The sequence below is a fragment of the Hylobates moloch genome, unplaced genomic scaffold (genome assembly GCF_009828535.3).
Source record: "Hylobates moloch isolate HMO894 unplaced genomic scaffold, HMol_V3 SCAFFOLD_5, whole genome shotgun sequence".
Lineage (NCBI taxonomy): Eukaryota > Metazoa > Chordata > Mammalia > Primates > Hylobatidae > Hylobates > Hylobates moloch.
Genome location: NW_026652280.1, coordinates 139,214,450 through 139,230,345, shown reverse-complemented (window position 1 = coordinate 139,230,345; position 15,896 = coordinate 139,214,450).

Genomic DNA, 15,896 nt, shown 5'->3' with positions numbered 1-15,896 from the left:
TACAAAGCAAGAAAGTTTTTAAATTATGGAACACTTAAATAATGGATTAATAAGTTATAAGTACAACTCCATGAAGGTAGATCATTCACATGCTTGTCAATTGACAAAATTTGTAATGCGAGTCTGATCTATTCCACTAAGTAATTATCACTCTGCTTTTCCAGCATACTGGGGGGTCTATGCTGAGGCCTCAGGGAATTTATGTGCTAAACTCCAGGGCTGGAATTCCTGGACCAGAGCTGGGGCAGAAGGTGGAGCAGCTGAAAGTTGTTTGGGAGGAAATACAGTCCAATACTTAGAGCAAAGAGGAATTCTGTTATTAGACTCTGCCGCTCACGTATTGGGTCCTGGTGAAAGCTAAATGAGCTAGATGCATATAAAGTACTTATATGCATCAGCCAGCCCAGCCCGCTCTCTGCCTCAGTTTCTCTCCATCTGTGCCCATTTCAGCAGACACCTATACCCCAGGACAACAGAGAAGCATTTGGAGGTGGTTGAAGATGGACTTAGGCAGGGGTGGCTTTGGCACATGCTGGGTGGCCCTTTGGGCCTTGAGTCCTCTGGATGCGAGGGCTGGAGCTGTGTGAGCAAATCCGTGCCCTGCGAATGGGGGACCTGTGAGACGAGGGCCCTCTGGGGGCTGAGCTTAGCCTGGGAGCAGTGGGGAAACTAATAATCCAACCAGAACACAGCCTCTGTAATTTGGGAAGACTTGTGATTTTAGGAGGACAATCATTTGTTCTTTCATCAAACATTTCGCAGTCTTCATGTGAAGGGCTACTATATACAAGATGCACATTAAAGACACAAAAACATTGAATATAAAATTGTCTCTGAGCAGAAAATACAAGGAATTACCTAGAGGGCCGATTTCCACAAGTGCCTTGAAAAAAGCTAGATCAGAACCCGATCTTCTGGGCCGCTTTCTGGGAAGGTCTCATCTGAAAAAATGGGATCCCAGAAAGGCCAGCAGTTTGTAATGGAAAATGCTCAAGGTAATCAGGTTCAAAGGATACATTTGGTAAACTAAAATTTCTCACATCACAGTGACTTCAGGGGGATGGTGTGAGGGAGACAGAAAGAGAAGAAGAGAGATAACCGGACTAAGTGAAATCCACAGAAAATCCCTAAACTTGACTTCAGCCAATAGCTTCACTCAAACCCATTCTCCCCCAAAACTTGGACCGTAATTACCATCTGTGAGCTGAATGGACTTGAGATTTGCTGGTTTCTTTCTGCTGCATAGCATGGCCAGGAAAGGCTTCAGTGGGCCTGGCTGGGAAGATGCACCTACACAAAGCTAAGGCTGGTTCACAGACCAGCTGTTAGCAACCCAGCTCCCCCTGCCAAAATAGCTACTTGAAAACAGACAGAGGCTTGAAAGAAATGAATTTTTAAAAGTTCCACCCTTAAAGATTATTTTTTCATTAAATTATTGAATTTACAATTCATCAGAACTTTTATTTATTAATAAATTTACAAATATCTATCCAGGGTTTATGATGAGTAAGGGTCATGTGATTTTAATCCCGACTGTTCTCTATGAGTTTCTAGTTAAATTGGAAAGCTGCTGTGTGCACAAATTATTCTATTACATGAAAGTGGATAATAAATTCCACGTGTGAGCAACCGGTGATATAAGGCTTTTGAGAAGTCAGGAGAGAGAAAGCTCTCTTTCAGCTGGAGTGATCTGGGCAAGGTTCATGGAAGGGGAAGGTGGGATTCAAGTTGGGACTTGGAGCAATCTGATAGAGAGCATTGAGGGTAGGCCATTTCAGACAAGGGAAAGAGCTTACATTTGTCAGACACCTACTTTTTGCCAAGAACTATGCTAAGTACTTTATATAGCTCATTTAGCTTTCACCAGGACCCAATAAGGGAGGAATGATTATTTTTCCCTAAAAGCAAATCCTAACCTTAGGAAGCATTTACTGTGTGTCAGGCACTGTTCTAAGTGCTTTAATGGATTAAATATTTTAATAGTCACAACTTGATGAAGAGGGTACTACTCCTACTATTGTTATTATTCCCATTTTCCAGATGAAGAAACCAAGCCACAGGGAGGTATGTGGCTTGCCCAACTTTACCCAGCCAGTGTGTGGCAGAGCTGGGACTAGAACCCGGACTCTTGCTCCTGAGTCCCCCTTCACTTTTCATTTTAGTCTACTGCTTCCCATGGGAAATGACACGGAAGCAGGAAAAGCCAGGAAAATGTCTAAGAACGCAGTGCTTAAGTTTCTTTGGAATGGGTTTGTAAAACTCACACAAATCAAAACATGTTTAATAGTGACCAACCTCGGAAAATATTTAAATTGCTACAGGTATTGCTCTGGAGGTGAAAAGATCATTTTCAACTCATGACTTCTTGCTTCTGCTGACTTAACAGAGCTGCGGAGGGTGGGTGGGGAGGTCTGGAGGAGCAGGTGGAGGGAGAAGGAGAGGAGGAGGAAGAAATCTCTGTGGAGGAGGTGCTAGTGAGGCACCTTTCTAGCAATGGTGAAGTAATTTTCTTTGCCCACAGTGGAAACCTCTTTCAGGCATGGAGGGTGGGAGTGAATTATTTAGGCAAGGCATTTTGTGGAATTTGTTGATGCAGAAGGGGTGGACCCGGATGTACAGCTGAGCACGTCTGAGCATGTCTTCTCCAGGATGCAGCTTGCAATGTCTACGATGATTTGGATGGATGGTACTAACCAATGGGGCTCATAAGAGTGCCAGGTTCTGGTAATGGCACTCCGCTGCTCAGTGTTCAATCATAGAAGCATGATCTTGATAAATCATTTGCTCTAAGAGTCACTTGAGCAGTGAAGGATTCAAATAGCATTCTTAAAGGGCAAGTGTAATTTTGTCTTCAAACCTTTGTGGAGTATTTTATAGTTGTCAATGCAGTTTCCCATGTACGCTATCACTAGATCTGTAGACTCAGCAGGGAGATCCGGGCATTTTACAGATAAGGAAATTGAAGTTTGTGAGTTTAAGTCAACGGGCTGAGGTCTCGCTGTTGGGTTCAGGTCTGGCACTCTGCCTCCTGGTGCTTCCCCTTGCAGAGACATTGCACCTTGCTTACAGGGGTCCTTTTCTCACTGCTGACAAGAAGGGCCTGGAGATGGGTAAATGCGGAGTTGAAACTTGATGAGGGCTGAAACTCCAGAGGATACAGATGACCAGCCTTTTCCTAGTGGACCTGGGGAGGGAGAATAGGACAAATGAAGAAAGAATTCAAAACAGAGAGGTAGTAACTTCGCTTTTTATTGGGAAACACTATGTAGAAAGTCCTGCATATAAAATTGTCAAGATGGATTCCCTAAAGCCGAGATCTTAACCACCAGCAAAGCAAGGAACATAAGTGGGAGAGGAAACGAACACTCATACATTCATTCGACAAACCTTTAATACGCAACCACTGTGCCCCTGGCAACAGGGACACTGAGATGAATTAGATACATCTTGTCCTTAAGGAACTCCTGGTGAGAGCGGGTGGGTAGACAGACATGTAAATAAGTTCTGACAAAGCCTAATGAGGGCTCACCTAGAGAAACACTCTGGGAGTGCAGTGGGGGCACAGGGGAGGGGTAGCAAATTCCTATGTGGCCAACGCCTAGTCAGAACTTTCTAGATGCCATTGTCTATGGTACCTCAGAGGAGTCTCACATCATCGTGCAATTTTTCAGAAGTGAAACTGAGGCTCAACAAGGTTGAGAAACTTGCTGAAAGCGGCATGGTTTAAGGGGTAGAGGAAAGATTCAAACACACATTTGACTGATGTTGAAGCTCACATTGTTTGAGATGTCCACATTTTGAGTGATCAAAGGGCCATGTCATTTTCATCTGTTCTACCTATGAGTACTTCTAGTTTGGATGTGGCTTGTTTCTACCAAAACTCAGATTGAAAGTTAATTGCCCATATACTGGTGTTGGCAAGTGGGACCTTAAAGAGGTGATTAGGTTAAGATAGATTAACGTCTTTCTCACGATGCTAGGTTAGTTTTCTGGGGACTGGATTAGTTCCTGAGAGAATGTGTTATTACAAAGTGGGGCTGCATCTCCTACTTCCCCCTTTCACGTGCACCTGCTTCCTCTTCTGCTTCTCCACCATGTAGGATGCAGCACGAGGCTCTAATCAGAAACTGAGCAGATGCCAATGTCATGCTTCTTGGACTTCCCAGCCTCCACAATTGTGAGCCAAATAAACCTTTCTTTATTAATTACCCAGTCTCTGGTATTCTGCTATAGCTACACAAAACGGGCTAAGACCAAGACTATGCCCTGGTTTCTCCTTTGTCCATGCAAATGTGGTGGTGGGTGTAGGGAGTAAAAAGGGGAGAATAGGAATGAGCTTCAGGCAAATGCTGAGCAGATACATTGCAGGATGGAATTCACCTTGAACTCTGACAACAATCTAGAAAACTCTGCAGACCCTTGAGCCCAAATCTCTGAGGGGCAGGCAGAGTCCTAGAAAAGAGAGCTAACTGCATGCAGGGTTGTGTTAAACAATCTGATGGTGGTTTCCATGCATTTCCTGTGACGTTAGGTTTAGGAAGAAGCAGAGAATAAGGCATGGATTCCCAAGGTCATTTAATCTGTCCTCCTGCCCTTGTTCAACTTTTTAAATACTCCTTTAAGAGATCTGTTGGCCTGAGTTTATTAAGAACAAAAAAGGCTCATTGGTTCAATGACCTTCGTGGATGAGACATGACCAGTTGTAGCCCACTTGTCTTCTGGAAAGGAGGCCTGTGTTGGTTAGGCTTCCCATTCCATTGATTTACCACTGCCACACACATTGTGGGGCCCATGGCTAGGAGGGTGTGTGTGTGCAGAGAAACTGCTAACAGACATCTTGCCACCTGAGCAGGAGCACTCTGGGGGTTAACTCCAAAACAGTCTCCCACCTTTGGATAATTATTTTGTTGGAAATGAAACCTCTGGTGTTCCCTGGGCTCATTTCGATACCTGCCATCCCTCCTTTCCCTCTTTGGAGTCCTATAGTAATGTCATTAAAGCCTCTGGAAAATGTCAGCTGAAACCAAGGTTTCTGTCGGTTATAAGCTATGAAAAATGTATTGGATTTAATATGTTTGGTTTGGGAAATCAGTTTTTGTCCACTATAACCAATTGTCCATAATAACCATGTCTGTTGTAAGTGGTGTGCGCTGTAATAACCCTCATATAAAGGGTAAAATGAAAGACAAACCATTTCAGATGGTAGCTGGAGCCGTATCAATATAGATCACTGCCTACGTATATCAAATGATTGATGGCCATTTTTAAGGCTTTTTCAATTCAATGCCAGTGCCGTCTAATGGCAGTAACGCACACAGTATTTGCTGATACCCTTCCTGATAAACCGTCTGGTTGCAAGTGAGAACAGCTTAAGGAATGAAAAGGCACCGGGAGCCATTCCTTTCAAATGATCCATTTCCAGTGTCCTGGCGGGAGGACAGTCGTCACTGCGGAAGATGGGCGCATGCTGGAAAGCAGGAAGCAGATCTGTGGCAGGACGTGCCTCTGGCCAGGGAAAGGCTCTATTCTAAACTCTACTCAGGTGCAGGCCAGACAAGGCTGAGCACTGCTGGTAAGGAGAGGCGTGAGAAGCAGCATGAAGGGCGAGAACAATCCTGGCTCCCAATAGGAACAGAGTGTATTTGACCTTCATGATGATAGCAAACACTCACATGCACAGTTGTAAGCACCTTATGCTTGTTAATTCATTTAATCCACAGATAAACCTCATGAGGTCAGTATTCCTATTAGTCCTACTTTACAGTTGAGGAAATGGAGACACACAGAGGCTAAGTAACTCACCCGAAATTGCGCAGTGAGTGAGTGATCAAGCTGAGAGTGGGTCCAAAGTCTGAGCTTACAGTCGGTAAGCCAGTCTACCTTGTGGGCAACAGAAACATATGGGTACTTAACTGTTAGAGTAAATGTTGGCAGCTCATAAGGCTGTTTGTTGCTGACACCCTTTTCTTGAGGATGCCTTTAGTTGCTTCCAAGCCCTGCCTTACCCCCATGGTGCCAGCTGAAAACTCCACCCTTCCCCCAGGAGTAGGCACCAAAACAAGACTGTGCCAACCCGGCTGGTTTTCCCAGCACACATTCACATAGGAAGCCGCACAGTGCGTTCAAGTTTTACCCTAAACAATCATTTGCATAATTTTTTAAAAATAGAAGTCCTTCAAAATAGACTATAAACTGCTGGGGGCAGAGATCATTTGTCTTATTCATTGCTATCCCTCCAGTGACAGCCCAATAATGAGCCTGGCACACAGTAGGATTCAAGAATTGTTAAAGAAAAGTAAAATGAATGAAATTCTTCCATACTGAAAGGAAAAGAAGGTATTTTATCTGTCTTTCCTGCCCTTTATCCAGGATGAGAAAAGACATAAATCTTCTTCAAAAGGATTACTTTCCTTAAAATATCCATGTCTCGGTTAAGAAAATGAAATTCCACAAGAGCCAGGACCTTCCAATATGAAACCAGTGCAACTTTCAGAAGTCTTGCCTCCAGATGCACACGCATGCACACCCCTGTGTGCGTCCCATTAAACCCACCAAGCCTACACTGCTGCTCTTGCGTCCTCCCGCGAGGCTTCCTTCCTCCCGGGGAGCACGCATCAAAGGGGTTATCGCACTATCTCAGCGGAATCCTCCTGATGTTCACTTGCTTTGGGAACACATGCAGATACTCACAGTTTAGCACATGGGCCCTGTCTTTTCAGCTGTCTTTTAATCTTTGGTAAATTGAACAAGTGTGGAGAACTTGCAGGTGACAACCAGCTCGGCTGAGACTGCAGGGATGAAAACCTTGTCAGTACAGTCCCTAAAAGTCCTCCAATGTGCTTGAAGCATATAAAGAGAACCTTGATCCTGGCTATCAAAGGGTGCAGAAAGATCAAGAAGAATTAAAACTGATGGTGTGCCAGAAACCACCTGCAACAGAAGGTCATTACTTCCCCTTGTTAAAACAGCCTCAGTTCTGGGGCCTGATCTGAAGTTTAATTGAAATGTTTCTAACAGTGGATTATAAGGAAGATGAGACGTCCCCTGCCCATTTCATGACCTTTGCTAAGAAAGGCAGATTGGTAATAAGGTAAAAATAATAAAAAAAAAAAATTCTGAGTGGTTTCCTAAAGACAGCCAAGGCCTGTTAATGATATGAGCCAGGACAGCTTTCTTGGTAAAGGAGAGCTCTCCACGATGCTGAAGGGATGGGGGCAATCAATGTAAAGGCAAGAAGACCCAGGCCTCACGATCCCAGCCTCTCCCCTGGAATCTATGTCATCATTACTGTGACTTTTCCTTCCCTAAACAGGAGTGGAGGAACCCCAGATGCAGCACTACCTCTGGGATAACTGTCTGTTGTTCCAAACGTTCTATTTGTGGTGCAAAGAGTGCATTCCTTGTCACGCTTCTTTTGCAATCTTTCTGTCTAACTTGGGTAACCACACATGACCCCCTTGATAGACAAAGATGAGGAAGGCCCTCCAGGTCTTCAGAGAATGGGACTGCATCGGGAGGGGGGACTGGCAGGAGATAGCTCAGCTCTGATGCTATCAAATATCCTGAAAAAAAATCACAATGCTTCTGCCACTTAGGTTTTCACATGATAATAAATTGCAAGTCATATTTGCCCAGAGATTTGAATGCCTTCTGGCTCTCTTCCCCTTTTTGGTATGATTATCTGCCCTGGCAATAAAGTCCATGTCTGAAGTCCTGTGATTATCTCAACCTCCAGCTGGCACGTTGTGAAAGTCACTGTTTTGGGGATACTGTTGCAGTAGCTGATATGAAAGCTCTACAGAAGTTCCTGCATCTTATGGCTATGTCTGCTTTCATCTTATGGCTATGTCTGCTTTGGACTCACCTGTCCTAACCAGATGCATGTTTGAAGACTGTTAAATGAGTGCTCAGATGCTCGTCCTTGAGAATCCCCTAAGACTTCACTATGCAAAGCCTTGTCCACAGCACCAAGATCACAGTAGCTCTTGTTAGAAATGCAGAGTCTCAGGCCCCATCCAGGCACCATCTCCAGGTTATTAACATGCACAGTAAAGTTCGAGAACAACTTTGGAAGGAGGAAACTGCAGTGGCCGATGGGTTTTAGGAATCAGATTGAGTGTTCCTGGGTGCAGAACACCTACTATTGGATTTAGTTGATCCAGTTACCGAGCAGGCCCAGAGGAACCCTTTGCTTCTCTTGCATGGTTCTAACGGAACACAGTTAATAAGTCCTTCAACAGCTTGAGCTATTTTGCAATCAAGGACCAACATAAAAAGACAGCAGGCCAGGCACCAAGGCCAGCCTGCCAGAGCTGTTGGATTAGAGCTCCTAAGACAGCCTAAGAGAAAGTACTAGTTGTTCCTTCTGACTTTATTAAACTTTTGTGTGGTGGCAAAGTTTGTTTGAACTTCACTAAATCCTCCAAATAAAAGACTAGCTTAGACCATCTGGTTCACCAAGATGAAATAATTTAATTCAGGGGAAGCAATTGTCAATCACTGTTTTAGAATAGTTAAGAATGCAAACTCTTAGTCCCACCTGCTCTGTTTCCCTCCTGAAAGTATTTTTTTCCCAACAACTTTAAGTGGAGAATTCAACTAGGGAAATTAGTTTTATTTCTACATCTTGCTTTGGGTATCTGATTCTATCTCATTTCATCCTAATGTAGTTCTTCCTTCAAAATTTACTACTTTCTTCCCCTGAACTTTGTTTTCACTATTTTGTCTACATTTCTCCTGTCTCTGGATTTCTCCTTTATTTCTTTCTTCCTGTTTCAGCCTGTGATACTTTGGGATTCTCTTCATCATATTTAATACTCCTCCCAAAATCTTTCCCGTTTTTCTTTCCCATTAGTCTCAGACCCACAGATATATCTGAAAACCATTTATCAAAATGTCCAAAAAGGCGCTTCTATTGAGCTCTATATCCTGATGTAATTGTTTATAATTTTGTGCCTATATCCAAGAAACCCAATTTGTAATTTCTATCCTGTTACTTCCCCAGACTCCAGAGCTTTGGGGCTACTTTCGCAGGTTAGATCCTCATTTGGATCTTTCTGTGACTGCGCAAGGATCAACATCGTTCACTGTGCTTTGGCGCTGTTGCTCCAGAGTTCCCAGGTGATCGCAGGAACAAGTCCCACAGGTCTGTCAAGTGGCTCATTTTTCTTATCTGAAAAGGGAGGTATGTGCCAGCTCCACATCCTCATGGAAATGAGAGGGCTAACGAGGGGGCAACAAAGGCTCTGAGCTTTTTCTCCACGGGGATGAATGCCCTGAGCCTAACGTCACATTGAATGCCACACTGCCCTTCTGCTCCTCCCTACTCCTGTCTCATCTCCTTGTGCCCTTGCTGAACCAGGTGCTTCAGCACATGGAATCTTTATAGCTCCCTAAGCACGCCAGATTGTTCCATCCTGCTCATGTCTGTGTGTGCTTGTCCTTCCGTGGGATAAGCTTCCCCGCTTGGCTGCGGTAGCCATCTTCCGGGATCTCCTTTCAGCAGCCTTCCTTGATTTCCCCAGGTAAGGCTCACCACCCTGGCTTTGTAACTCCTCTGTTCACTATACATTCCTTTATCATTGCATCTGCTGCCTACTTGGGGTATTTACCTACGTTGTGTGTGTTTTTCAAATGTATTTCTGTCTGCCCCATTAAACGTAAGGTTTTTGGAGCTGAAGATTTTGACTAAGTCACGTCTGTGTTTTTAGTGCCTGGTTTGGCAAATGATTGTGAAATAAGTGAATGCATGGCCTTTGAGACCAAACTACGTTTCTAAAAAATATTTTGGATAAGGCTTTTGGGTTGCAAGCAACAGAAACAAATTTGATTATGCAAAAAGGAGGAAGTTTATTATAAGAATTCCAGGACATCTCATGGAGCCCAAGTTTAGGAATTTAGCCAGGATGTAGGACGAGAATCGACCTGAAAACTCCCTAAAAAGCAGGGATCTAATTTCTCATTTCTGCCCTGATTTATTCATCTGCCTTTTCCTCCTCCTCCTTTTTATTTTTTCTCTCCTTTCTTTCCTCTCCTCTCTCTCCTCTCCTCTCTCACCTTATGGGTTTCTCTGCTTCTCAGATAACAGGAAGAGACTATATGTTATATGTCTTGGCATCTACAGAGTCTGATAAATGCTCCCTTGATTCCCACTCTAAATACCCAGTAGAGAATTTGGTTGGCCCAGCTGGAGTCAATTGTCCATCTCTGGATTAATCATCTGTAGCCTGGGGGAGTAACAGAAATTCCCAGAGAACAGGGCAAGAACAGGCACCTCCCAAATGTGACCAGGATGATTACCTAATTGGAGAGTAATTTAAATGCCAAATTGGAGATGAGTTCAAATGGCTAAGCTATATATATATTAAACAATGATTTTTGTAACCACATATAACAATAAATTTTATTAAAACATGTGCCTCTAAAGTTAATTTTCACAGGCATTTGGGGGTCCTTATAATTTTTAATGTGGTTCTTTGTGTTGATCTTCAAGTCCTTGATAATCACTTCTTAACATTTTTCTAGAAAAATATGAAGTAATACGCCACCTAAGGCCTATATTACTTAGTTATTTTATATGAAGTGTGGTAACTGTGGGTGTCTGGTATTCTTAGAACTGTTTGTTAAAGCTCTCACTTAAAAATTCATGGAAAACCTTCAAGCCAGGTCACTGCACGATATTGGTTGTGATAGAAGACAACACAAGGACTTTATTGACACACTGACTTTCAGTGAATTTTTAAAGGAAAACAGTATGTCTTTGTCCACAAATTATGTTTTCATTTTCTTTCCAAATCTGTTATTCAGTGGATTCCCACAAAGTGTAATCCCTGTCTAAAAGATGGCAGTTTTAATCCTTGTTCTCTGGTGGTTGGGGGACTGAGTGTATATTAACAATTGCAGATAGGATATCACAAAGCCTTTTGGGTCTGTGGCCTCGAATCACAGTGTGCTTGGAGATGTTTGGACAATCTCCCAATTAGTGAAAATGGCACTTTCACAAATAGAAGGGCTGTAATAAAAGGTGAGATGGGATCATCTATTGAGAGGTTTTCTTTTGGAACTTAGCCTTGCTGTATGTAGCTGAATGGAGCAGCAAATAAACAATTATATACCTTCAACCTCTGTTATTTTTGAATACTATCAGTGGATGTCCATTGTTCTTCAATGATGGATACTGGATTTTCAAAGTAATATTGTCTTACATGTAATTCTCCATTATAAGAATAATTATGATTTACAACTCGCCAGAAACAGGACTGGGAATAGACCTAGTGCATAAGTGTTGTCGTTGTTTCTGTTATTGGTTCACAATACCAAGAATGGTAACAACAACAACAATATTAACAATGACAACAATGCATTTCCAATAGTGCTTTATACTCTGGAGATGGTCCTAATGATATAATGAATGTGAAAGCACTTTGTAATTCTATGTATCCTAGTCTTCTATATTACTATCAATGATCTTTTGCTTCGTTTAGGTCATTTGCATGTTACAGATGATGGTGTAGAAAATTTGGAAAGCAACGAAAACATTGGTCTTTGCTTTCAAGGAAGTTCAGTTTTACCTAAGGATGTAAGAAAAATGGAAAAAATATAAAAACATCACGAACTTGTGAGATATAATCTGTATGTTTGGCGTGTGTTCAGAAGAGATGAGGGATCAGGAGAGGTCTAGAATATAAGTTCCATGAGGTCAGGGAATTGTTTTACTCACTCCCATATCTTTATCACCTAAAACAATTTGTGGAGTATAATAGGTACTCAATAAACATTTGATGATTGTTTAATGAATGAGGAAAGACTTAAGCATTGAAAGATGGATATGCTTTGTATATGTGGAGAATAGAGGGGAGGGAATCTAAGTAGTAAGAGAAAACCATATATAGAAAAATAGTAATCCCAGCACTTTGGGAGGCTGGGGTGGGTGGAACACTAGAGCTCAGGAGTTTAAGACCAGCCTGGGCAACATGGTGAAAACCCATATCTAAAAAAAAAAAAAAAAAAAAAAAATTAGCCAGGTGTTGTGGCACACACTTATGGTTCCAGCTGCTTGGGAAGCTGAGATGGGAGGATCACCTGAGCCTTGGAGGCAGAGGTTGCAGTGAGCCAAGATGGTGCCACTGCACTCCAGCCTAGGTAATAGAGTGAGACTGTTTAAAAAAAGAAAAAGGAAAAATGGGCAATGAATACTATCTGGAGGAAAAGCAGTATTGAAGGAGCAATTGTTTTGCAGTGACACATGGGGTGGCTCATAGACTGGAAAGAGTAGACAGTGGAAGAACAGTTGGGAGCCTGTCAAAATAATCCCACATCGAATCCACTACTATATCCTTTTAGTTTGTCCTCTCATATACCTCCAGGTTGCACCAACGTCTCTCCATCACTACTCCCAACCTAGCTTGGTTAGTCTTCTCTCACCCGAAAACTGCAGTCATTTCCTAACCAGACCATTGGCATCCACCCTTGCCCTTCCCCCATCCATCTTTCAGACACTGCAGTTGGAATGTTCTTTGCAAAATTAACATCTGAACATGTCACCCTTCTGCTTCTCATTGTTCGTATGATAAAAACAAAGCAGCTTGATGTTGAATCACGTTACCCCTTGCTTTTGTAGTTTCAATTGTAATGACCTTCTCTGAGTCTTCTAAATGTGCCACCCTTCTGCCCACCTCAGGGCCTTTGCACACACTGTTCATTCTGTGTGGCAGACTCTCCCTCCACCTCATCTTTGAAACATCCCTAATAGTCATTTCCTCAGGGAAACATTCACTGACTTCTCCAATTTAGCCTGATTTCTGTTATGTGTGTTCAGAGTCCTACATGTATCTTATTACCATTCTTTAAATATAATATTTATCTCCATGATTATCTAATTAACATCTGCCTCCTCTACTGGACTATAAACTCTATGAGGGAAGAAATAAATCTTTTTAGCTTACCATTGTATTCTTAGTATATGTATCTGCGGGGCACTCAATACATACCCTTTTTTTTTTAGACGAAGTCTTGCTGTGTCACCAAGGCTGGAGTGCAGTGATGTGATCTCAGCTTACTGCAACCTCTACCTCCCAGGTTCAAGTGATTCTCCTGCCTCAGCCTCTGGAGTAGCTGGGACTACAGGCATGTGCCACCATGCCTGGCTAATTTTTGTATTTTTAGTAGAGATGGGGTTTCACCATGTTGGTCAGGCTGGTCTCAAACTCCTGACCTCAAGTGATCCACCTGCTTCAGCCTCCCAATCAATACATATCTGTTGAATGAGCAAGTGAATGGATGGCTGAATGAGGGTCGGATCAGTGATGGGGACACTAGGAATGTGAAGGATGAGATGGTTGCATGCAGCTTTGGGAAGATGATCAGTGCTGTGCACAGGAAGGAACATGGTTTTGGTGTCAGAAAACCAGGATTTGAGTCCTCACTTTTCTACCAGTTGACATCAATTATTTTGAATCATTTCCTTAGCTATTTTTAGTCTCCATATCCTAACTTTTAAATGGAAACAATACCTACCCCCAAAAGTAGTGAAAATGAATGAAAGTACACAGAAGTGCTTTATAAAAATATAAAGCTCTTTAAAAATGTATCATTTTATAGCCAGAAATGATATTAGAGAGAATTTTGTCAGAACTCTGACTTCATGGATCAAGAAGATGAGACTAAGTGAAATTAAATGGCTTGTCCAAACTCACCTCCCTGCTTAATAAAAATACGAATAATGATAATGATAATGAATAATGATAATGATATTAACATTTGTGAACATTTATTATATACCAGTTGCTTCACCAATATGTTCCTACCTTACCTAATTTTTGCAACAACTGATGAAGCAGAAATTATTTCTATTTTATAATTAAGGAAACTTGTTAAGGAGCTCAGGGAAGAATAGAGTTGGGACCAGAGCTTAGCTGTTCTGGCTTCCTGTTTTGTGACAGACTGTTCAATTCCCTCATTGCGGGGAGAGGGAAGAACCAGGCACGCCTTCAAGTTTCCAAGCTTGGATTGGCCAGTGTCAGAGTTAGCTGAGGAACTCAAGGTGGGAATAATCAGTTTTATCTTTGTGAAGATAAAACTGAGATATTTTAATAGAACTAATTTTTGATGAAATTATTGAAGTTTTCAGAGAAGGAAACACAACCTTGGGAGTTATTTAACTGGCATTTCTAGTTATTGTGTGGGTTTTACTTCCACTTATGGATGAGAAGAATAGAAGTGTTTATTATTGTGAGGTTCCTGTAACAAGACATTTTACAATATGAAATTTAAAATTGTATTGCCATATTCAGTATAAAATGCAAATACATCTCGATTGTGAGTGAAGGAAAGGATAGTATGTTATTTTAAAGTACCACATTTTTATCACAATACTGCAAATATAGTTTCTAGCTTCCTCAATGATAGGACCCTATGTTCCTGCTCTCTCCCTTTTTCTCGTCCCTTCCTCCCTCTCTCTTTTCTTCTATTTCTTCTTTATGTATCTCATCCGGTATGATTTTGTTCATCCAAAATGTGCAAGGCTGGTGCTAGGAGTGGCTATGAGCATTTCACTCACGTTGCCTTTCGTGGATGTGGTGCGTGTTTCACAGCAAGAAGTGTTGCTGGGGGTTAGTAGCCTGGGAGTTCACTCACCCAACAGATATTTACTGGACTCAAATATTTTGTACAGTGATTAAAGAGGAAAGAAAAGCACAAGGTAAACAAAGGAGATGAGGGCAGATGAAGGGGTGGAATGGGAAATGGATGATGACCTTTCCCGCCCTGCAAACTACCGCTATACAGCGCAGTGCAAGAAGACGTGCTCTCTGGTTTTCTAGTAGTATCCTCTATAACAATAGCTAAATCTTACTCCCATGGGCCAGGCATTGTGCCATGTGCATTTTAATTATCATAATGACTTTATATCATGGGTCTGATTTACTACTATAATGTGTCAAATGAACACATGAGGAAATGGAGGCACAGAGAGATTAAGCAATTTACCTGAGTCAGCCCAGCTAACAAGTGTTGCAGGGAGAGATTTGAACCTAGGTAATCTGACACCTGAGCCCACTCTTGTAACCCTGTTCTATGTTGCCCTGGGTACAAACCACATCCCTGAGCATCAAGAATATACTGGTCCTGGCCAGGCACCATGGCTCATGCCTGTAATCCCAGAAATTTGGGAGGCCCAGGTGGGCAGATCACTTGAGGCCAGGAGTTTGAGACCAGCCTGGCCAACATGGCAAAACCCCATCTCTACTAAAAATACAAAAAAATAGCTGGTTGTGGGGGCACATGCCTGTAATCGCAGCTACTCGGGAGGCTGAGGCAAGAGAATTGCTTGAATCTGGGAGGTGGAGGTTGCAGTGGGCCAATATCGTGCCACTGCACTCCAGCCTGGGGGACAGAGTGAGACTCTGTTTCAAAAAAAGAAAAGAAAAGAAAAAAAAAGAATATAGTCACCCTTTTTCAAAGAGAGTCCAGGGAAAGCAGGAGAGGTTAGGAGGCCAAACCTTGTCTGAATAAAACTGCTAACCCAGGCCTACTTTCTGAAATGGCTGTCATTCTTAGCAGCCCTCCCTTCCCAGGATTTGAGATGGTCTGTCACGATCCACCTGTACTTTCGACCTGGAAATGGGTATGTTCATTATTCACCCAGCTTTTGATTTGACAGAGTGATGTGTAGAGGGGGCTGTTGGGTGGCTTCCTCCTGCCAGATTCTCTGGCTATATTTAAAGCCATGTTTGTGCATTAATATTTTATACTTAGCTAAATTGCGTGCATTGCATTTAAGGCCAGGTTTCCCTTGTTTAAAAACATCCAAATTGGGATTAAGTATTCAAGCTGTAATCTCTTTAGTGGGCGTCTGTCTACTGGATTTGTATGACATAAAGAGGGTTATTGAAATACTG